The following is a 23,328-nucleotide window of genomic DNA, read 5'->3' as shown; positions in this document are numbered from 1 at the left end:
ACTAAATCTTACCTGTTTTTATTCATTTAACTCCCCCAAAATGCTATCGATTATGTACATTTATTATCCCAATTATCCTTAGGAAACTATGTCTTAAATTAGTTATTTATTCATAGTTTTCCAGCTAATACATGACAGAGCAGTACTGAACTCAGGATTCCATTCTTAACCTGTGTAATACTGCTCATATGTGGTATGATGGATAGTATACATATTCCTTGAAATTTGGTGAGGAACGTGGTTTTTCAACATATGAACATATAAGATATCATCTAATAATTATCAACATAGGGGATACTCGACCCAGACAATATAAGAGAGTTTAAGTGGTTTATAGAATTGGTATTAGATAACATTGAGGGTGAGAAAATTATTCCCTGTTCAATCTTGCTCAGCCAGAATTAACTCCGGAAGAAAGCATGACTCTGGTGATCATCGCTTTCACTTTCTTGAACACAAGATTTATATTTTGTAGAGTTGTCCTCAGAATTTGTGGTCATCAGTATCAGGTAAACAACAGTGCCTAGATAGAATTACGTAGCCTTATTTTGTTTAGTGACAGATTTTATTTTCTTGGACTCCAAAATCATTGTAGACAGTGACTGCAGCCATGAATTTAAGATACGTGCTCTTTGAAAGGAAAGCTATGACAAACCTGTGCTGTGCTCTGCTTAGTCATTCAGTCGTGTCTGACCTAGACAGTGTATTAAAAAGCAGAGACATCACTTTGCTGACAAAGGTCTGTATAGTCAAACTATGGTTTTTCCAATAGTCATGTACAGATGTGACAGTTGGACCATAAATAAGGTTGAGCATCAAAGAATTGATGCTTTCAAACTGTAGTGCTGGAGAAGACTCTTGAGAATCACTTGATTGCAAGGAGATCAAACCTGTCAATCCTAGGGAACAACTCTAAATATTCACTGGAAGGACTGGTACTGAAGCTGAAACTCCAATACTTTGGCTATCTGATGAGAAGAGCTGACTCACTGGAAAACACCCTGATGCTCTGAAAGACTGAGAGCAGGAGGAGAAGGGGGCAATAGAGGATGAGATGGTTGGATGGCATCACCAACTCCAGTAACATAAGTCTGAGCAAACTCCAGAGGTAGTGAAAGACAGGGAAGCCAGACATGCTGCAGTCCATGGGAACGCAAAGAGTCAGACGCGACTTAGCAATGGAACAACAACAGCAACATTTTGTTTAATTTATTTTAGTGCATTTTCTATCAATACAAATTTTTATAAGGATGATACAAAGTGATTTTCACTCATTTAGGTATAGCAAAATCCAATAGAAGTACAAAAAATGGAAGACTTTGAAAACACTGTATTTCAGTAGTTTTTTGAAATCCTACAACTTTGAGTTTAAATTCTGCCACTCAGTCCAACAGCCCCTCCACACCTGCCACCTGTCCTCATCATTTTGTTCTCCTGTACAAGCCTGCTCAAGTAGTCAATTTGTTAGTATTTGCACCTAAAAAGTGGTTTCAGTTCAGTTCAGATCAGTCGCTCAGTTGTGTCCGACTCTTTGCAACCCCATGAACTGCAGCACACCAGGTCTCCCTGTCCATCACCAACTCCCAGAGTCCACCCAAACCCATGTCCATTGAGTCGGTGATGCCATCCAACCATCTTATCCTCTGTCATCCCCTTCTCCTGCCCTCAATCTTTCCCAGCATCAGGGTCTTTTCCAATGAGTCAGCTCTTCACATCAGGTGACCAAAGTATTGGAGTTTCACATTCAACATCAGTCCCTCCAATGAACACCCAGGCCTGGTTTCCTTTAGGATGGACTGGTTGGATCTCCTCACAATCCAAGGGACTCTCAAGAGTCTTCTCCAACACCACAGTTCAAAAGCATCGATTCTTCTGTGCTCAGCTTTCTTTATAGTCTAACTCTCATGTCCATATATGATGAATGGAAAAAGCATAGCCTTGACTAGACAGACCTTTGTTGACAGAGTAATGTCTCTGTTTTTTAATACGCTGTCTAGGTATTTAATATGCTGTCTAGGTATTGGTCATAACTTTCCTTCCAAGGAGTAAGTATGTTTTAATTTCATGGCTGTAATCACCATCTGCAGTGATTTTGGAGCCCAAAAAAATAAAGTCAGCCACTGTTTCCACTGTTTCCCCATCTATTTCCCATGAAGTGATGGGACCAGATGCCATGATCTTAGTTTTCTGAATGTTGAGTTTTAAGCCAACTTTTTTACCCTCCTCTTTCACTTTCATCAAGAGGCTCTTCAGGTCTTCTTCACTTTCTGCCATAAGGGTGGTGTCATCTGCATATCTGAGGTTATTGATATTTCTCCTGGCAACCTAGATTCCAGCTTGTGCTTCTTCCAGCCCAGCATTTCTCATGATGTACTCTGCTTATAAGTTAAATAAGCAGGGTGACAATATACAGCCTTGTACTCCTTTTCCTATTTGGAACCAGTCTGTTGTTCCATGTCCAGTTCTACCTGTTGCTTACTGACCTGAGACATGAAAAGCAAAGGAGAAAAGGAAAGATATACGTATTTGAATGCAGAGTTCCAAAGAATAGCAAGGGGAGATAAGAAAGTCTTCCTCAGCGATCAGTGCAAGAAATAGCGGAAAACAATAGAATGGGAAAGACTAGAGATCTCTTCAAGAAAATTAGAGATACCAAGGGAATATTTCATGCAAAGATGGGCTCAATAAAGGGCAGAAATAGTATGGACCTAACAGAAGCAGAAGGGAAGAAGACTGGCTCAGAGGTTAAAGCATCTGCCTGCAATCCAGGAAACCTGGGTTCGATCCCTGGATCAAGATCTCTTGGAGAAGAAAATGGCAACCCGCTCCAGTATTCTTGCCTGGAGAATTCCGTGGATGGAGGAGCCTGGTGGGCTACAGTCCACGGGGTCACAAAGAGTCGTACATGACTCTGTGGCTTAACTAACAGAAGCAGAAGATATTAAGAAGAGGTGGCAAGAGTACACAGAAGAACTGCACAAAAAAGATCTTCATGACCCAGATAATCACGATGGTATGATCACTCACCAAGAGCCAGACATCCTGGAATATGAAGTCAAGTGGACCTTAGGAAGCATCACTACGAACAAAGCTAATGGAGATGATGGAATTCCAGTTGAGCTATTTCAAATCCTGAGAGGTGATGCTGTGAAAGTGCTGCACTCAATATGCCAGCAAATTTGGAAAACTCAACAGTTGCCACAGGACTAGAAGAAGTCAGTTTCATTCCAATCCCTCAGAAAGGCAATGCCAAAGAATGCTCAAACTACCGCACAATTGCACTCATCTCATATGCTAGTAAAGTAATGCTCAAAATTCTCCAAGCCAGGCTTTAGCAATATGTGAACTGTAAACTTCCAGATGTTCAAGCTGGTTTTAGAAAAGGCAGAGGAAGCAGAGATCAAATTGCCAACATCCACTGGATCATCAAAAGAGCAAGAGAGTTCCATTAAAAAAAAACTTACTACTAGTCAGTCTCAAAAGATTATGCTAAAGGGCTAATGCTGTCTCTGAAGAAATATCAAGCTATCTAATTTCCTACTAATTTTGCACTAACCGTTTGGTTTTCAGTATTCACCTAACAGTTGTGAGTACAGAGTTCATACATGTGTGATCATTGTTCATTTTATTATCTAAATTTTATATATGTATATAACATATATATAATATATATAATTCCCTCCCTCTGTCCTTCTTTTATTCCTTTCTTCCTTCTTTTCATTGCCTTGAGGAAAAGGAAGAAGTGCTATCTCTCATCATGGCAGGCTCTTTTTAAGTCTCATTTCATGTTCCTTGCTCACTGCCTTCTCCTGACATTTTGTGAGTATCAAGCCTGAACTTTGAGATCATTCACTCTGATATGCCTGGCTTGATTTCCTTCAGAATAGCTCAGAGCCAGCAGAACTTCCCTTTCCTGTTTTGTTGTCTTTTTTCTTTTTTTTTTTTTTTAGTATGCAAAGCCTTACCTTCTTGCTCAAATTATGTTTTCTTTTCTTTCTACTTTGTAATGATGAAGCATCACCAGAAAATGGAGGAGACTGAATAATTGCTGCATAAGCTTTCTAGTGTGTGGGAAAATATTGAGGTCGTTATTGTAAAGTGCATTGTGAATTTTAAGAAGGGGTATGTGATATCTCATTCTTCCTTTAATTATCTCTAGCCAATAGTATCATGGGTAATGAAGATTGGAATTTTTACCACAGGCAAGATATTAATGTGAATTGATATTTTAATTTAAATACTGATTAATATAAAAGGTATTTTAAAGGGAAATTAAGCATTTGCTCAATGTAAAAAATTAATATCAGCAAACAATTTTAAGATGTGTATTTTAATAGATGTCAAGTTAAAGTTTGGTTTGGAGCTGCCAGAAACATTGCTCTCCATAAAGACAATTTAATTAAATTCAACAAAATGCATTATTTTTCCATAGAAAAGCACAGGCACAACAAATATCATTTTATTTTTATTTGTAAACAAATTCTTATCATTATATTTGAAATTTCCATTGAAATTTTTTTTTCTTGAAAGCCTCTCTGCAGAAGATCTGTTGAAGTTGTGATAAAAATAACTACTTAAATTACACAATAAAGTGTTGAAAACTTCTCAAAATTTGAATAAGATGTGTTTTATGATTCCAATCCAGTTCTCTGACCTGTAATTTGTTTTCCTCTAAGGTATAGCATTTATTCTTGTATAATTTCCAAAGCTATTATCTGATTGGCTCTGTAGAAAGTAGTGATTAGATTGTGATGCCTGATTTTTAGGATTTAAGATACGTGATATCAACTGGAGGAGATAAAAGAGATATGCTTTATTTTGAATTTAGTATTTTTCATCTCTTTGGGAGATTTTCACTGCTCTGCATTAACCAGTGATATGCAACCAAATGTAAAATAGAAGTCATAAGGTCTGCCAGAGTATTACAGGTTTATTTGTGCTAATTACAGCATAAATGCCACATTGGTTTTCAACAATTCATTTGCTGGACAGTTCCTCAAGCAGCCCAAGAAAGCTGCACAAGACAGGTTAGACAGCGCTGAGACTCTTTACTTAAACTATGACTGATGTTCCAGAACCTCTGTTCAGAGCCTAGGGAAATAATAATATTTATTTACAAGGCATCTCTTACCCTAAGGCTTTCAGTTCTCCTAAAAAGAAAAACTAAGCATTCTGTTGGAATTTATAGCACTTTTGTGCAAATGTGAATTTCATTGATTAACATGTTCCAGATTCCATTTTGTCTTTTTTTACCCATCAAAATAATTCTTTCTATAAAAAGATAGTGAGGAAAATTAGGACTCTTTCTGTTCCCATCTCTTATCCAAGTTCCCTTCATATGACTACATAATTACAAGTCTGATTTGGTAAACTAGAAATGCCCTTGAGAGAATTAAATTAATTTTCCCTAGTTTTTCATTGCAGGAGGGATTCCATTTCTTGCGTATTTAACTATTTATATGTAACCATGAATTTTTCTCTCTCTCATCCAATTCCTGAAACTTGTTTCACAAATATTTAAAGTGGCTTATTAGAGGGCATATAATAAAAAATGGATACACTTAAAACCAGGCCAAAAATTGAGAAAAAGATATGGAAAAAAAGTAGAGCCAAGTGTTAATATATTATGTAAAATAAATGCCCTTTAGCCTTATGCACGGCTTCACCAAAGAATATACATGTATGGCAAATAAACAAATAAAATGATATTCAACACTGTTAGCCATTAGTGAAATAAAAATTAAAACCACAATGCAATACCATTTCATACTCATTAAAGTGTCTAATAGCCAGTACCTGATATCTGTGAGGATGTGGAACAACTTGCACTTTTACATGCTGATGGGAATATAAAATGTCACCAAAAAAAGTTTGGCAGTTTCTTACTTTATGACCCAGCAATTCCTTTCTTGGAGTTTACTTTACATAAATGAGGTTATAATCACACAAAACCGTATATGAATGTTTGTAGCAACTCTATTTGTGATTGCCAAAAATTGGAAAAATGTAGATGTCCTTCAATGAGTGAATAGATAAAACTGTGGTATATCTATACAGTGGAATACTACTCAGAAATAAAGAGGAATGGACTATTGATGCATACAAAATCATGCGTGTATCTCAAAGGCATCATGCTGAGGATTTATATTTTTCACAAAATCTGAAATTTTGTAGACATTATCTCTTTGAATATATCTTCTCCACATCTGCCTATTCTCTTACCCATGGAATTCCTTTTAGATGTGGGACAGAGGTTCTCTGTGGGAGAAGAAGATGTGGGAAAGAAACCGGTCCTCAGAGGTCTGTAATGGTTCATTTCATTTAGAAGACTTTCTGGAAGAAAGCTAAACTGTAGTGATGGAGAATAGATTAGTGGCTGCTAGAGGCTGGGGTGGAAGAAGGATACAATTGCAAAATGAGGTAGCATGAGAAAGTTTTCCATATCATGAAACTGTTAAGTATCTTGATTATGGTGATGTTTACTTAAATATTCATTTTAAAATACATAGATATACATACCAAAAAGTCAATTGTATTACATGATAATTTAATAAATAAAATAATAAAAAGAACACACACATTTAGAAGAGCCAAGCCACAATTTTGCCTCTGAGTTCTCCTTTGAACAAAAAATATAATAATTCCTATAGATAAAGTCATGCTTAGCTGCTCAGGGCCACATTTATTCCTGACAGTATAATATAACACATATGTCTAATATAATAAAAATGTATATTTTAATAACCTGCAGTATAAATCAGCAACAAATCAAATTTTACTGACCCATATCTTTTTAAAAAAATCTTCTTTATGCCTCTATTTGCTCTTAAAGTATAGGTATTCTCCAGGTTGTATCTTCATCTTAATTTCTTCTTGTTTAACATCCTCTCCTGGAGAAATCTCTTTCAGTCCAGTTGCTTGATTTAAAATCTCCTTGATGAAGATGACTTCTAAATCTGTACCTGCAGTCCCAATGTCTTTTTAATCTCTATTTATAGCTGTTTGTGTAATATCTTCTTTTAAATATCCCACTAGTCCAAAAAAATCACTTTCCAAAAAATTTAATTAATTGCTCTTCTAAAGTCTAAGATTCCTCTGAAGTCATTAAATTCTTGGTTACTAAAACTAGAAATATTATATTTTTAACCTCCTCCTTGTGCTTACTGTCTCTCAATAAATTGGTCACTAAATTTAGTTGATTCTTTAAATTATGCATTTTTTCTCTCACCAAAACCCAAATTAAATCCTTAATGGTAGCTACTTTGGAGTGTTACAATACTTCTCTATGGTCTGTCTGACTCCCACGTGTTATTTCTGTAATTCACTTTTGTACTCTTGTTAGCATTTGTTGCTTCATAAAATCTTTTTAATTCTCCTCCTCTTGAATAGAAATCTTATTTTCATAGAAAATAAAATCCAAACTTCATTTGATATTCTTAACTGCCAATAATTTAAATCTCCTTAATTTCTCTAATATCCTCCAGCACTTCAAATACATCACCACTACTGTCTGCTTACCATGGGCTACCTGACTGTAGTCACGTTCTCGGTTTTGTTGTTTCTTGAAACCAGCCCATTTCTGATCAACTACTTCACCTTCTATGGGAAGTGCCCAGTATATGTACGTCTCCTGGGTCTGTTAGGTTTCTGGATTACTTCACATTTCTGCTCTTATGCCATATCTTTCTTGAAGACTTCCCCAGTTCTGCAACTTGGAATTCAACTTAGTCTCCTTTGAGTTTTTATAGGCTGATTAATTATTTTGCTTTGTTTTATTATGCATGCATATAATCACCACTGAGACTATAACCTTCTTAAGAGAAGCAATCATGTATTAATCACATTTTCTTGCCCTAAATCCTGTTTGGAATAAGGTGCAGCACATGTACATATACAAAGAAATAATCGTCACTTTCTTGTTAGATCTGGAACAATGCTCCTTACACATAAGATATACAATATTGTTTCCTCTATAAATAAATGTATGAATGAATAGCAGACAGGTTAAGTAGACTAGGGAGTTTTGGAAATGTTATCCCGTACATTACAATTATAGGAAGATTATCATTAGCAATAATGTGTTATTATAAATATCATTCTGCATGATCAGGTAATGTCAACATTGATTTGTTGTGCACCTGCACTTACCACTCAAGGGCAAATTACATTTTCATTCTATCATTCAACTGCTCAAAATTCAGTGTCTACCTTGGTATATTAATGATTGAATTTGAAGTTTTATTTACTTTTTCATTTATGGCATTTTTATTAACTGTGTTCTTTATCCAACAAAGGAGCACATATATCTGAATATATGAATATTGTACTTCTAAGTATTCCCTGTGATTATGCCTCTACCTCCCTTCCTTCCTCCCTTCTTTCCATCCATCTTCTTCTTTGTCCTTTTTTTTCTGTTTTCCTTGCCACCCTCCCCCTCCCTCCTATACCACATTTATCGTGCCCTCCTCCTTTCCTTTATATCATTCCTCTTTCTCTTTAACATTTCTTATTGCTTATTATCTACTACATCTTGATCTGAAAATGCCACAAACACTGTGAATAGTTACTGTACTGAAGGAGCTAACAGTCTAGAGTGAGCCAAGTCAATTTTTTGTTTTTTGTCTTGTTTGTTTTGTATATGGGTGTGTTTCACTATCCTGAGTTAGAATCATGTTTATTCTCACTGTGGTACAACCCACCATTCTCTGTACTCAGCCTTCACTTGACATATGCAGGAATGTCATTATGCCTTCTCTTCATTCTTGCTTTTTCCAGAATGAGCAAACTTTCCCTATCTTCATAGCAGATGTGAGCTCCACTAAATACATTTGCTGTTCTGTATTTCATTTCTTTAGCTTTTAACTTATTTTCATGACATTATGCTGTCATTGATGTTCTGTAGCTGTTGTTTCATGTGTCCTTGTCATATGTTTCTCAAGGTTATTGGGTAGTTTTCATGATAGTCCTCATTGCTCCTAGCTTGATGCAATATGCTTGAGCAATTGAATTCCTAAGATATTTGAAAGAACCAATCAAGAAGAAGATGAAATGCCCTTTACTTTGAGTAAAAACTCGTTTTCTTAGGAATATTCCTAATTTTTTTGTAAGTAAAATTGTATACAGTAAACTCTGGAAGTATAGCATCAAATGCCACTAGTGTTTATGAGTATATGATTTGGAAGTATTTTAGTCTCTTTGAACTTTTCTGTATTGCACAGTTATATTTAAATGTGTGTAGTATTTTTATTGAATAAATAAGTTAGTAAAGCTTAATAGAATGTCTTATTATGTACTGAAGTATACATGCCAAAATAAAAACTATTCCTAATGGATTTTGAATTTCCAAAGAAAAACTACATGTGTTTTCCCTTCCCAAGAATACTGGAGGTGATCAATATACTTTGGAGACAGATATATATAGGACTCCTTGGTAAAAGACATTTCACTCTATATTTCACCCTGTTCAAGGACATTATTGTTCACTTTTTAACAATAGAGGGCAGTAGAATAATGGTTCATAAATTTATTTTTGATAAAACTAACCAGATCCTTCATTATAACCTCTAGAAAAATGGTCAAAATAGTTCTGATATGTTTACCAAAGAAGAAAAGTTAATGTCATGGTTTTGCTTTTATTTGTCTAGAATAATGTTTTTTTTTTTTTTTTTTTTCGTGAGAGAAGATAAGGCAGTGTGGAAGTGTTCAGAATCTGGCACTCTTTCTTTGACCTTGAGTTAACTTTCCTGGGCTTTGAAGTTTCTGCCAGAGCTCTAATAAGCGATATTTATGTTGCCCACTGATCTTGTCACATAGGGTGTATCTGTTCACAAGTTTAGAGAAAAAGAAAAGGAATCAGTTTAATCTAGCTACTAAGTATTGTATGATAGTTGAGAAAAATAACACAATAAGTGGTTGAATTAAACCATTTGTATTCAAATGTGCTTTTTCACATGGGTTATGTAAAAATCAACTCCTGCAAACTAAGTGTCCTCAGGTGGAAAGTGACAAAGTGCAAACTCAGGGAAATTTTGATTAAAGAGGCATTCTACCAGTGCCATGCTGAGCTATGTGGAGACTAAATTAACAGAACAACAGCAAAAAAATCAGTATTATGGTCCTGTCCCTATTTAGCATTTTTATGGTTTGTTCATTGTGGATTTTTTTATATTAATTTTAGTTTAGAAACCTTCACTAAAATATTATTTATCTTGATTAGTGTTTTCTTTTTTTGGCATCTCCTTGAATTCGATCCCTAAGATGAGTATCTCATTCCTCACATCCTAATCATACCCCCAGATAGTTACTCAAATAAAAATACTGTTGTATCACAGCAACATAAGAAAAACTGGGATAAGATGGGATGATAGAAAGAGAAATGGAAATCTCAGAAAAACTATCATAAGTGAAGTGTCCTGCTCTGGAGAATTCTTAATCTGATACACAATGAAATTTATATCGATAAATTATGTTTTCAGCATATTTGGAATGCCACTCTTTATCCTTCAAGAACAAGTAGGCACTACTACCTTGACCATGTATTTCTTTATATCTGTATTATAGAGTGCACTTGCAAAAGTGCAACTGGTTTAATTGCTTATTCCAGAGAGAAAAACAAACTAAAGGGGAATATATCTAAAGTGCTCATGCTCAGATTTATGTCTAACTCTTTGCGATCCCATGGACTGTAGCCCGCCAGGCTCCTCCGTGCATGGAAATTTTCAAGCAAGAATACTAGACTGGGTTGCCATTTTCTTTTCCAGGGGATCTTCCTGACCCAGGGATTGAACCCACATCTCTTGTATCTCCTGCATTGGCAGGTAGATTCTTTTGCCACTGCGCCACCTGGGAAACCCAAAAACAATCCACAATTTATATCTTCCTTTAGTCTACTTTTCTCCTTTGCAGAACATGATTCACTGTCTCAGAATGTGTTTATCCTAAGAAAACTGACATAGTTCTCAAAATACTAGATCTTCTGGAGAAACTCTAACTGCCCTAACATCAAGCAACTTGGTACTTTACCAAGTACAACTTGGTACTTTTTCCATATGCTTTTTAAACAGAGCAACATAAGAAATGGAAAAAGGTAAGAGGGAAAGAAGCAAAAAGTGGGGAATTAGTTAAAACAGACTTGGCCAGGGATGGCAAAAGATTGAATTCTAGCCAGTCTTGGACTTAACAGAAGTCCCTTGGTTCAGTGCTTTTGAACTGTGGTGCTGGAGAAAACTCTTGAGAGTCCCTTGGACTACAAGGAGATCAAACCAGTCAGTCCTAAAAGAAATCAATCCTGAATATTCATTGGAAGGACTGATGCTGAAGCTGAAGCTCCAATACTTTGGCCACCTGATGTGAAGAGGTGACTCATTAGAAAAGACCCTGATGCTTGGAAAGATGGAAGGCAGAAGCAGAAGGGGACAACAGAGGATGAGATGTTTGGATGGTATCACTGACTTGATGGACATGAGTTTGAGCAAGCTCCGGGAGATGGTGAAGGACAGGGAAGCCATGACTGCGTGACTGAAAAACAACCACCTTGGTTCAAATTGCATGCTTTATAAAGATTATTTTTCAGTGACCTGAGAGAGAAGAATTTTCTCTGCTCAAATAATTTGTGCAACTTCTGTGTCCTCTTGGAGAAGCATGTTAAAGGCTCAGAAGAGTCCTGCAGATTCTCCCTGAAGGACTAACCAAGCATTTTCTGAGTGTGTTTGACTCTGAAAGAAGCTTCTTTTTAAAAATATAGCACTAAGACCCATGTTTCACAGTTAGCATTTTGAGAAGTGCAATTTGGGGATTGTTGACCTATATTCAGAATATAGAGATCTCAATATACCTTGGCACGGGTTAAGAAGTAGTAATAATTGCTAATAAAAGCAGTAACTAACATTTGTAGAATGTCAATTTTTTATCTGGGTCACTGCCTGTAAAGAACAGACAACTGGTTTACTCTTCCTTCCTGTCATGTTATTCTCTTCCTTTGTCAAAATATTGACAATTTATAAATTTACACATCACAAATTAATAACTATATGACTTATATATTGCACAAATGTGCAAAATCTTACATTTTGTGATGGATGCTTGGGCCATATGTGGGCGTTTTAAAGTTAATACAAATGCCTTCGTTGTGACCTAAATTTGTATTGTAGTGGACCACTTTCCCTCAGTTCTGAAAATTTATCTTTGTATCAGAGTTGTTGTTATGCATTCCTTATCTTCTCTATTAGATTGATAGTTCCATGAAAGCAAGATATTTCTGTTTCAAATGCACTGATCCAATATTGCTACTATATTCCCTGTGGTTCTTCTTAATACCTGATACAATGTAGGCCTGCAGAAAGTACTTATTAATTAAGCAAATTTCTGGAAACCTATTTCCTAAAATTTTAAACATGATGTCTTTTAGATGATGGTGTACTTATTCACTAGATTACTAGTTGCATTTATTCAAATAGAAAAACCCACAATGCAAAAAGATGATTCAGTAGATCTAAAAGTCAATTTTACATTTATTAAACAAGATTTGTGTAAGAAGTGACTATCCTTTATTGTTTTCCATACCTCAGGAAGAGACTGGTGTTAAAACCTAAAATATCTTTTTTTTTTTTTTTTTGTCATTTGAGAATCCCATATTACAAGGGACCATGAAAGAGACTGTCAGGCTATGTCCCAAGTGGGAAAACCATCCTTTTCCATGCCTCAGGGACACTTTATTTTTCTGAATGATCAAGGGATATGAAGTGATAAGGTGGTGGAATATTTCAATATGTTTGTCAAACATTCAGTTTGTATGGTTAAAATATGATAGTTGAGTCAATGGGACCTTCCAGTTGGTGGGACTTGGAAGTTTTAGCTGTAGATACCATAATGGGACCTATGAGAGGAATCAAAACAGATTCTTGCCAGTGAAGTGACATAATGATTTGAGACTCTGTATCTACAATTTTGGAGGCTATTGAGGTTTTCTTCTTTTTTTTTTTTTTCATTTATTTTTATTAGTTGGAGGCTAATTACTTTACAATATTGTAGTGGTTTTTGTCATACATTGACAAGAATCAGCCATGGATTTACATGTATTCCCCATTGCGATCCCTCCTCCCAAGTCCCTCTCCACCAGATTCCTCTGGGTCTTCCCAATGCACCAGGCCCGAGCACTTGTCTCATGCATCCATCCTGGGCTGCTGATCTGTTTCACCATAGATAATATACATGTTTTGATGCTGTTCTCTCGAAACATCCCACCCTCGCCTTCTCCCACAGAGTCCAAAATTCTGTTCTGTACATCTGTGTCTCTTTTTCTGTTTTGCATATAGGGTTATCGTTTCCATCTTTCTAAATTCCATATATATGCGTTAGTATACTGTATTGATCTTTATCTTTCTGGCTTACCTCACTCTGTATAATGGGCTCCAGTTTCATCCATCTCATGAGAACTGATTCAAATGAATTCTTTTTAATGGCTGAGTGATATTCCATGGTGTATATGTACCACACTTCCTTATCCATTGAGGTTTTCCTTCTTAAACTCATTATTAGCACCAAGTGCCTATCACCTTTGATGATATTTTCTCTTAATGTGAGAAAGCACAAGCCTTTTGTATAACTTTTTTTTTCTGATAAGTGACCTTTCTTACTCAAGTTAGCTTGGTTGTGTGAATACATGGGCCTGCCAGGTGGCTCAGTGGTAAAGAATCTGCCTGACAGTGCAGGAGACTTGGGTTCAGTCCCTCAGTCAGGAAGATCCCCTGCAGGGGGAAATGTCAATGTCAACCCACTGGAGGAGGAGGAAATGTCAACCCACTGCAGTATTTTTGCCTTGCAAATCCCATGGACAGAGGAGCCTGGTGGGCTACAGTCCATGGGGTCACAAAGAGACATGAGTGAGCGACTGAACACATATATACACATGAACACATATGTACATACAGACCCACACAGATACTATATATGTGTGAAGCAAACCAGTTCCCAACTCCACTCATGGGATGTTAACCTACTTTGAATGTTAATTTTTTGAAAATAATTCTTAGTCCTATTTTCAAGTGGCAATTCAGCTGGTTTAATTTATAATTTATTAAATTTTGCTAGAAAGGAGCAAGAGAGTCATTATAAACTGACTCATAACTATATTGACCCAATATCTAACAACATTGACCTCCTTGCAGTGTAAATTTAATTAAAATAGCACTGGACAGAACAAAATTAACTTCAGACAATAAACAAAACAAATGGCTTTAATAAATACAGTTACCTATTACTATTGTTTTACATCACTCAAAGACTTTCATTGATATCTTCTGGAAGATAATTGCCTATAAATTCAGGTGTAAAATATTTCCTTACAAACTTTCAATGTCTCCTTATCTTCAGGATAAGAGTTGTATTTCTTTAACAATTTTTATTTAAAGGCTAAACTTCTTGGCCTTTTGTATAAAAGATACTTTAATTAAATAAATTACATAAGAGATGAATAAAAATAGGCCAAAAATCTTTAGAAGATTTGAATTAAGTTTCTTAAATTTGAAAAAGGCAGAAAACTTTTTAAACTTTCTAACAAGGGAAAATAAAAATGAGTGTCATTAGCATAGAAAGTGTGTGTGGGTATAATCATTGGGTATGAAACACATATATTTAACATCTCAGCTCATTTATGTTCCCTAAGGGTAACACTAGAGCAATTTGACATAGCTACCACATTACATCAGCAAATGAATATAGCAAGATTTAAGAGAAAAGTAGTATAATAAAAGCTTCTGATGTTGACAGATTTAGATTTCTTCATCTTGATTATAGGATTTAGCCCATTGAAGGCTATTTTATATGCCGTAGTCCTTTTATTTCATAAGCATTTCTGGAAGAAAGTCCAAAACATGTATAAGATCACTGCCTGGATTGAGTATTTCAGTGCTCTTGCTATTGCATAGGCTTTGTTTATTTTAGTTTTATATAGATAATTACATATCAGAATGCAGAAAGGTAGGCAATTTGGCCATTTGGTTGTAACTATTTATAGAAGTGAAATAAACTGTACTTTTCAGGACAGAATGAAAAAATCTTAGAGGAAAAGTAGCCGGTTAAGTATCTTAAAACTGCTCTTTTCACAGTGATTTTGGACCAACTACAAATAGGAGAGATGAGTCATCATCTGAAGCTCAAGAGGTCATGGGAGAATTCCAGACACCCTTCCACAGTACACACTCAGAACACCCCAAGGTAAGGAAAACATTAAATTTGGAAACATACTGGTAATATTAAAATGTTTCATTAACTATGTAGATTAAAACAGAAGTTACAGTACTAATAATTACATAGCATTCCAAAATTAAAGGTTCCAATATGGTGAGCATTGGAGTAAGAAATCTCTGTAGGAGAGGTTGGACTTGTGATAGAAACACCCCAGTGTTAAGAGAAGTAACCCTGTCTTCCATAGAGAATTATGTCTGTTTTAAGCACTGAAAATCCAATGTTTATCATGGTGGCTGGCACAGAGTAAGCACTCAGAAAATGTTTGGCTTTTGACACTACTAAAGTCCCATCACTTCATGGCAAATAGATGGGGAAACAGTGGCTGACTTTATTTTTCTGGGCTCCAGCATCACTGCAGATGGTGATTGCAGCCATGAAATTAAAAGACGCTTACTCCTTGGAAAGAAAGCTATGACCAACCTAGACAGCATATTAAAAAGCAGAAACTACTTTGTCAACAAAGGTCTGTCTAGTCAAGGCTATGGTTTTTCCAGTGGTCATGTATGGATGGGAGAGGTGGACTATAAAGAAAGCTTGAGTGCAGAAGAATTGATGTTTTGAACTGTGGTGTTGGAGAAGACTCTTGAGAGTCCCTTGGACTGCAAGGAGATCCAACCAGTCCATCCTAAAGGAGAGCAGTCCTGGGTGTTCATTGGAAGGACTGATGTTGAAGCTGAAACTCCAATACTTTGGCCACCTGATGCAAAGAGCTGACTCATTTGAAAAGACCCTGATGCTGGGAAAGATTGAGGGCAGGAGGAGAAAGGGACAACAGAGGATGAGATGGTTGGATGGTATCACAGACTCAATGGACATGGGTTTGAGTGGACTCTGGGAGTTGGTGATGGACAGGGAGGCCTGGCGTGCTGCGGTTCATGGGGTCGCAAAGAGTCGGACACGACTGAGCGACTGAACCGAACTGAACTGAACCTGCCATAGTAAAATAGGATCAGGGCTAATGATCTCATGTATTCTCCTCCATGATATTTCAGTCATGTTCCATATTTGCCAGTGGTTATTTGCCAGTGACACAGTGGTTGACAAGGTATAAAAGGAAAAGGCTGGATCTGGAGTCTGGACCTAGATAAACTGGAGGAAGGAATAGTTAAAAGGCCTTCAGTTTCCAAGTGGTAAATTCTTTGTCCAAGAGACTGGGCTTCTGTTGTTTTCTTCGCTTCAGTTGAGAAACAGAGCCCTGAATGACCTTAAGTTCCTCGTTGAAAAGAAAAAGAACAACGATTATTACAAGAATGATACTAATGCACAGTGTGTAGAATGAGTTCCTAAATCAGGGTATGACATACAAACATCTTTCTGTATTTGAATAGCTTTTTAGGCTTTGCTTCTTATTCCAACTCCTAGGGAAGAGTACTTAGGGAAGATATGAATAATATTTTGAAAATCTTACCAAACTTACTGAACTTCTGGAGTTACTATTTTGCAAGCTTCTCAATTGCTTTTAGGCAGGAGGAGAAGGGGACGACAGAGGATGAGATGGTTGGATGGCAACACCAACTCCATGGACATGAGTTTAAGTAAGCTCTGGGAGTTGGTGATAGACGGGGAAGCCTGGCATACTGCAGTCCATGGGGTCACAAAGAATAGGACTTGACTGAGTAACTGAACTGAACAACTGCTTTTAATTACATTTTAGTGACTGTTTTAAAATATCTTATTAAATTTAAAAACCAGAATGTAACTAGTTCTCAGTATGTGTAATTCAGATGTTTACTATTGAAAATATGCTGTATAATATGTAATGTGCAATAATTATATTTCCTATGTTTATTCTATAACCATTTTATAGAAAAATTTTTATATAAATTAACTTATTTGTATGCAAATTTAAAAATAAAATTAATGTGGAAAGTAATGTGCGTGTCACCAAGAATGAGATGTTCTTAGCTGTTAACAGAAAGTAAAACCATGTGGAAAACAATTTTGTTTTCATTTAGAAATATATCACATATTACTCCTTTAGTAGGATATGTATTTTTCTTCCATGAGTTTCCAAGTCATGTTAGCTGTTTTACCTCATTGGTTTGTTTTGAGGTTTAGTAAATTGAGAACAATAAAATATAAAGCACAGAATTTGCTTTTTAATAAATTTTATCACTTTGACTATTGAATTCGTACTTCAACAGAAGATGGAAACACTTGGTATTCAGCTCTCCCTACAGTTTAACAAAGCTCAGACTCTGTCAGTATTTGTTTTTTTGATTCTAGTGTGGATTTCTTATGACCATTAAAAAGTCTACAGTATATGAAGTGGTTTGAGATATTGTATTGTGGATTTCTTTTTGTTTTAAATTTGAATGAACCTATGCAAAAATCTTGAAATACTTTCTAAATTGAGCTCGTATTTTTTTCTTTATGAGGACTCTGCTGAGCCTTCCTGTTGGCCCTACATCTGTATTGACTTCCTAGGGCTGCCGTAACAAATTACACAAACTGAATGGCCCCAAACAACAGAAATTTATTCTCTCACAGTTCAGGAGTATAGAAGTCTGAAATCAAGATGCCAGCAGGATTAGTTCCTTCCAAAGCCTTTAAAAATCTGTTATGTTCCACTGGCCTAGCTTCTGGTGGGGGAAAAAAAAAAAGTGAAAGTGTTAGCCACTCAGTTGTGTCCAACTCTTAGACCTTATGGACTGTAGCCCACCAGGCTCATGGAATTCTACAAGAAAGGATACTGGAGTGTGTTGTCATTCCCTTTTTCAGGGTATCTTCCTGACTCAGGGATCAAATCTGAGTCTCTTGCTTTGTAGGCAGACTCTTTACTACATGAGCTACCAGAGGAACTAGCTTCTGGTGGTTGCCAGTAATCCTTAGCATTGCTTGACTTGTAACTGCATTACTCTGATCCCTGCCACTCTAATGCCCTTCTTTCCTGGGTATTTCTCTTTGTGTTCTCTATTCTCTTTGTAAGTATACGGCTCATTGAAATGAGTATGTCTAACCCAATATGATCTCATCTTAACTATTAACAAGGCCACATTTTGAGATTCCTGGTGTTCATGAATTTGGGGGGGGGGGATAGTATTATACAACCTGTTACACAATGTATTGGATTCTTCTTCATAGTTCAACAAAACTCACACTCTTGTCATTTCTCTAGAGTGGATTACCTCTTACCACTGATATAAGCTGGAGTGTATGAAGTATATTGTCCTTTTTTTGCGGGCACACAGATTCTGCCTGGACCCCATCTTTGTACAAATCTACCTTATCAGCTATTAATTTTAAGAAAAAGCCATTTCTATTCTGTGTTTCTCTTTGAGAATATAACTTTTTCAGGAGAGGGAGCATGAGCTGACACTTTCGAAACCTTAGGCAAGCATTTAAAAGGCACTGTCCAGCCCATAAACTGCAACGTGTTGACATTATCCATTTATTCATTCATTTAATCATCAAATACTTACTGAGAGCCTTCTTTGTACAGACACAACCAATATAGCAGATGGGAGAAGATATGTTGGATCACATACCTTTTTGAATATTAATTCAGCAATTTTCTAAAGTGATACACTTGCACATAGAGGTTAGCACACAATTCCACAGAGTTCATAGAATCCAGAGATTCATGTATTCTTGGTTAAAATTCTCTAACTACTAATCATTAAAAAAGAAAAAATCTTTTTATTGTGTATTGCGATATAACCAATTAACAATGTTGTGGTAGTTTCAAGTGGACAGCAAAGCAACTCAGCCATACATATACATGCATCTATTCTCCCCCAAATTCCCCTCCCATCCAGGCTGCCACATGATATTGAGCAGAGTTCCCTGTGCTATAAAATAGGCCCTTGTTGGTAATCCATTTTAAATGTAGCACTTACCTTGCTTCTGTTTTCTCATTATTATGAGTAATATGTTTACTTATAATAATACCTGTCTTATGCATTTGGCAGTGGATAATAGAAATCTTGAGTAATACTGTCCTTGACCAATATAGTTTAGTCTTTCTCACTGAAAACTAATTGTAGATTTTGGAAGTTGCTGGGATTTCTTCAGTTCTTCAGTGACTTCTTCTAAGACCCAACCCCTTTCAACTAAATTCTCTCCCTTAGTTAGAAAGGGTATTGACTTCAGACTGTAGGACTTCATTCAAAGAAGGGAAGCAGTGATTGACTAGGAAAGTAAGGACCTTACATCTCTCACCTCACATTAGAGAGCAGAGATTTTTTTCCTATTAACATCCTAGCAGACTTCCTGTTCTGTTCATTCAGCCAGAAGAGAGTAACATGGAAACCCTTGAATGCAAGCAACGCTGGGAATTAGTATCTATCCATGACTAGATTAGATCAATAAGAAGTTATTTTTAGGAGTTGGGTACATTGCCTTGCAGAACATAATTAAAATTCTCTTAGCAAAGAAGACAGGTGGGATGTCTGTTGAGTAGATGAATAAGAGTATCTGTCACACATGTGTACATCTTTAAAGCTTAGAAATTACTTTCCAAAATATAGTCTCATCTAACTATCATACTTGAGGCTCAAGAATCATTTCCCATCTGCTGCTGATGAAACCAAGGCAGAGAAGAGTAAACTGTCTTGCCTAAAGTTGCACCAGTAAGTAGCTGAACAGAAATATAATCTAATCTTCCAAGCTATTGAATCTGAAATGTCATTGAGCATTCAAAGCAGGTAGCTATCCTTTTAAAAGAACAGAGTAAGAGAAAACTTAAAGATGAATTCAACTGAATTCGTTTGAATTTCCAGTTCACATTGCCTGTAAAAAGTTGATTCCCTCAATATAATAATAACGATAATGAAAAAGAGAGAGGTCCAATTAAAGATATACTAAGTGAGCTTAGTACTAGGTGGAATAAAGCATGAGAATCCCATGCCTTGTTCTATTTGAAAGGAAGATGTCTGGGAAGAGTCTGTCTTTAAACTGAGTTTGCTCTTCTGTCATCCTGAGAGTGTAGCAAACAAAATCATCTATTGCCTCCACTTTATGAGCTGATAGGAACAATGATTGTAATAGAAATGCACTAGTAACCTGTTTGAATTGTGGTGCTAAACAAGACTCTTGAGAGTCTCTTGGATTGCGAGGAGATCAAATCAGTCAATCCTAAAGGAAATCAACCCTGAATGGTCTTTGGAAGGACTGATACTGAACTTGAAGTGCCAGTACTTTGGCCACCTGATTGGAAGAGCCAACTCACTGGAAAAGACCCTGATGCTGGGAAAGATAGAAGACAAAAGGAGAAGAGGACAATAGAGGATGAAATGGTTAGAGAGCATCACTGACTCAATGGAGATAAGTTTGAGCAAACTCCAGAAGATAGTGAACGACAGGGAAGCCTGATGTGCTGCAATCCATGGGGCTGCAAAGAGTCGGACACAACTTAGCAACTGAACAACAAACCTGTTCTCTAGAACCAATCCTACCGTATGATATTGACTCCTCTGAGCAGTGCAGTGGTGACAGAAGGCTGGAAAGATTTGCATTTTTAAAATAGAATTGGGGCAAAAATTATTAATATTTATAAATATTTTCAAGAAATAAATGTATATACATCATAGTGGATGTGTTTTTCTTCTGATCAGCATTCATTGCTCTCTTTTTGTAACCTCAATTTTATTTCCTTTTGTGGAACCACCCTTCTCTCATGTTCACTAGACATGGTTTGGGGAATTCTCAGCCCATTCTCTTATTCCAGGAGTTGTCAAGTGAGCCATATCTGGCCATATTCTATCTCTCAACTATCAGTATTTAGTTCTGGGAGGCACACATGAAAATAAGACAAATCTAGAACTTTTGCTGAAATGACCAGGAAGGAGACACTATTTTATGCTAAGCTTGCTAAGTTGATGGGACGGATGAGGCTAAGGGACATCCTGGCAATTCCTAGAAGTGGAGGAGTAAGAAGAAATGAAAAGGGGGCTCTCTTCTTTGTCAAACATCTCTCATATCAAAGGCAGTATTTAATGTGATTTACATAGAGTGTCTCATATAATCTCACACAAATCCTCTAAAGCCAATGTTCGTTCCCTCATTTTCAGATGAGACTTAAAGAGGTTAAGTGACTTGTCTAAGATTACACAGTGTCAAAGCAAGATTTTGAATTCAGGTATGTGAGATATTGAAATGGGTTATATTTACAATTTCTTTCCAATCTGAGTGTTCTGGTAGCCTAAGATCATACATATAAGTTTATGGAGGCTCAGATGGTAAGAATCTCCTGCAATGCAGGAGACCTGGGTTTGATCCCTGGGTCAGGAAGATCCCCTCAAATAGGAAATGGCAACCCATTCCAGTATTCTTGCTCAGAGAATTCCATGGACAGAGGAGCCTGGTGGGCTACAGTCCATGGATCACAAAGAGTTGGGCATGCCTGAATGACTAATACTTTCATATGTTTATGCACATGTTAAGGTTATTATGATGTGCTGAGATAAAATTATTTATGATACAGTGGTTTTTTGCTAGAAAGCAACTGCATCAAGCCTGATAGGAAATCAAATCTCTGGTCAGAGGATGTTTTTTGGCCGTGGCCAAATTGGTGACCAAGAAACATCTCTTTCTGTGGTTTGCTGAGAAAAATAAACATTGCTAGTCTTTTTCCATGAGAGATTGTGCTCAGTTCAGTTTAGTTAGAGCTTCCCAAGTAGCTCAATTGGTAAAGAATCTGCCTACAATGCAGGAGAAGAGAGTTCAATCCCTGGGTTGGGAAGATCAACTGGAGAAGGAAATGGCAACCCACTCCAGTACTCTTGCCTGGAAAATCTCATGACAGGAAGCTGGAGGGCTAAAGTCTATGAAGTTGCAATGGTCAGACACAACTTAGTGACTAAAACCACTACACCAGTTCAGTTCAGTTGCTTAGTTGTGTCTGATTCTTTGCGACCCCATGGACTGCAGCACACCAGGCATCCATGGCCATCACCAACTCCTGGAGCTTGCTCAAACTCATGTTCATCAGCGATTGTTGATGCCATCCAGCCATCTCATCCTGTGTCATCCCCTTCTCCTCCTACCTTCAATCTTTCCCAACATCAGGGACTTTTCCAGTGAGTCATTTCTTCCCATCAGGTGGACAAAGTATTGGAGCTTCAGCTTCAACATCAGTCCTTCCAATGAATATTCAGGATTGATTTCCTTTAAGATTGACTTGTTTGATATCCTTGCACCCTAAGGGACTCTCAAGAGTCTTCTCCAACACCACAGTTCAAAGCAACAATTTTTCAGTGCTCAGCTTTCTTAATGATCCAACCCTCATATCCATACATGACTAATGGAGAAACCATAGTTTTGACTATATGACCTTTTCAGTAAAGTAACGTCTCTCCTTTTTAATATGCTGTCTAGTTTGGTCATAGCTTTCCTTCCAAGAAGCAAGTGTCTTTTAATATTATTGTTGTAGTCACCATCTGCTATGATTTTGGAGCCCCCAAAATAAAGTCTCTCATTATTTCCTTTCTTTCCACATCTATTTGCCATGAAGTGATCAGACTGGATGCCATGATTTTGTTTCTTGAATGTTGAGTTTTAAGCCAGATTTTTCATGCTCCTCTTTCACCTTCATCAAGAGGCTCTTTAGTTCCTCTTCACTTTCTGCCATAAGGGTGGTGTCATTCACATATCTGAGGTTATTGATAGTTCTCCAGCTTATCTTTATTCTGGCTTGTGCTTCATCCAGCCCATGATTTCACATGATGTACTCTGCATATAAGTTAAATAAGCAGGGTGAAAATATACAGCCTTGACATACTTTTTTCCCAATTTGGAACCGGTCCATTGTTCCATGTCCGATTCTAACTGTTGTTTCTTGAACTGCATACAGATTTTTCAGGAGACAGGTAAGGTGGTCTGGTATTCTGATTTCCTGAAGAATTTTCCAGTTTGTTGTGATCCAGATAACCATGATGGAGTGATCACTCACCTAGAGCCAGACATCCTGGAATGTGAAGTCAAGTGGGCCTTAGGAAGCATCACTATGAACAAAGCTAGTGGAGGTGATGGAATTCCAGTTGAGCTATTTCAAATCCTGAAAGATGATGCTGTGAAAGTGCTGCACTCAATATGCCAGCAAATTTGGAAAACTCAGCAGTGGCCACAGGACTGGAAAAGGTC

This window comes from Dama dama, chromosome 9 (assembly GCF_033118175.1).
Source record: "Dama dama isolate Ldn47 chromosome 9, ASM3311817v1, whole genome shotgun sequence".
Classification (NCBI taxonomy): domain Eukaryota; kingdom Metazoa; phylum Chordata; class Mammalia; order Artiodactyla; family Cervidae; genus Dama; species Dama dama.
Note: the sequence above shows the minus strand (reverse complement) of the source record.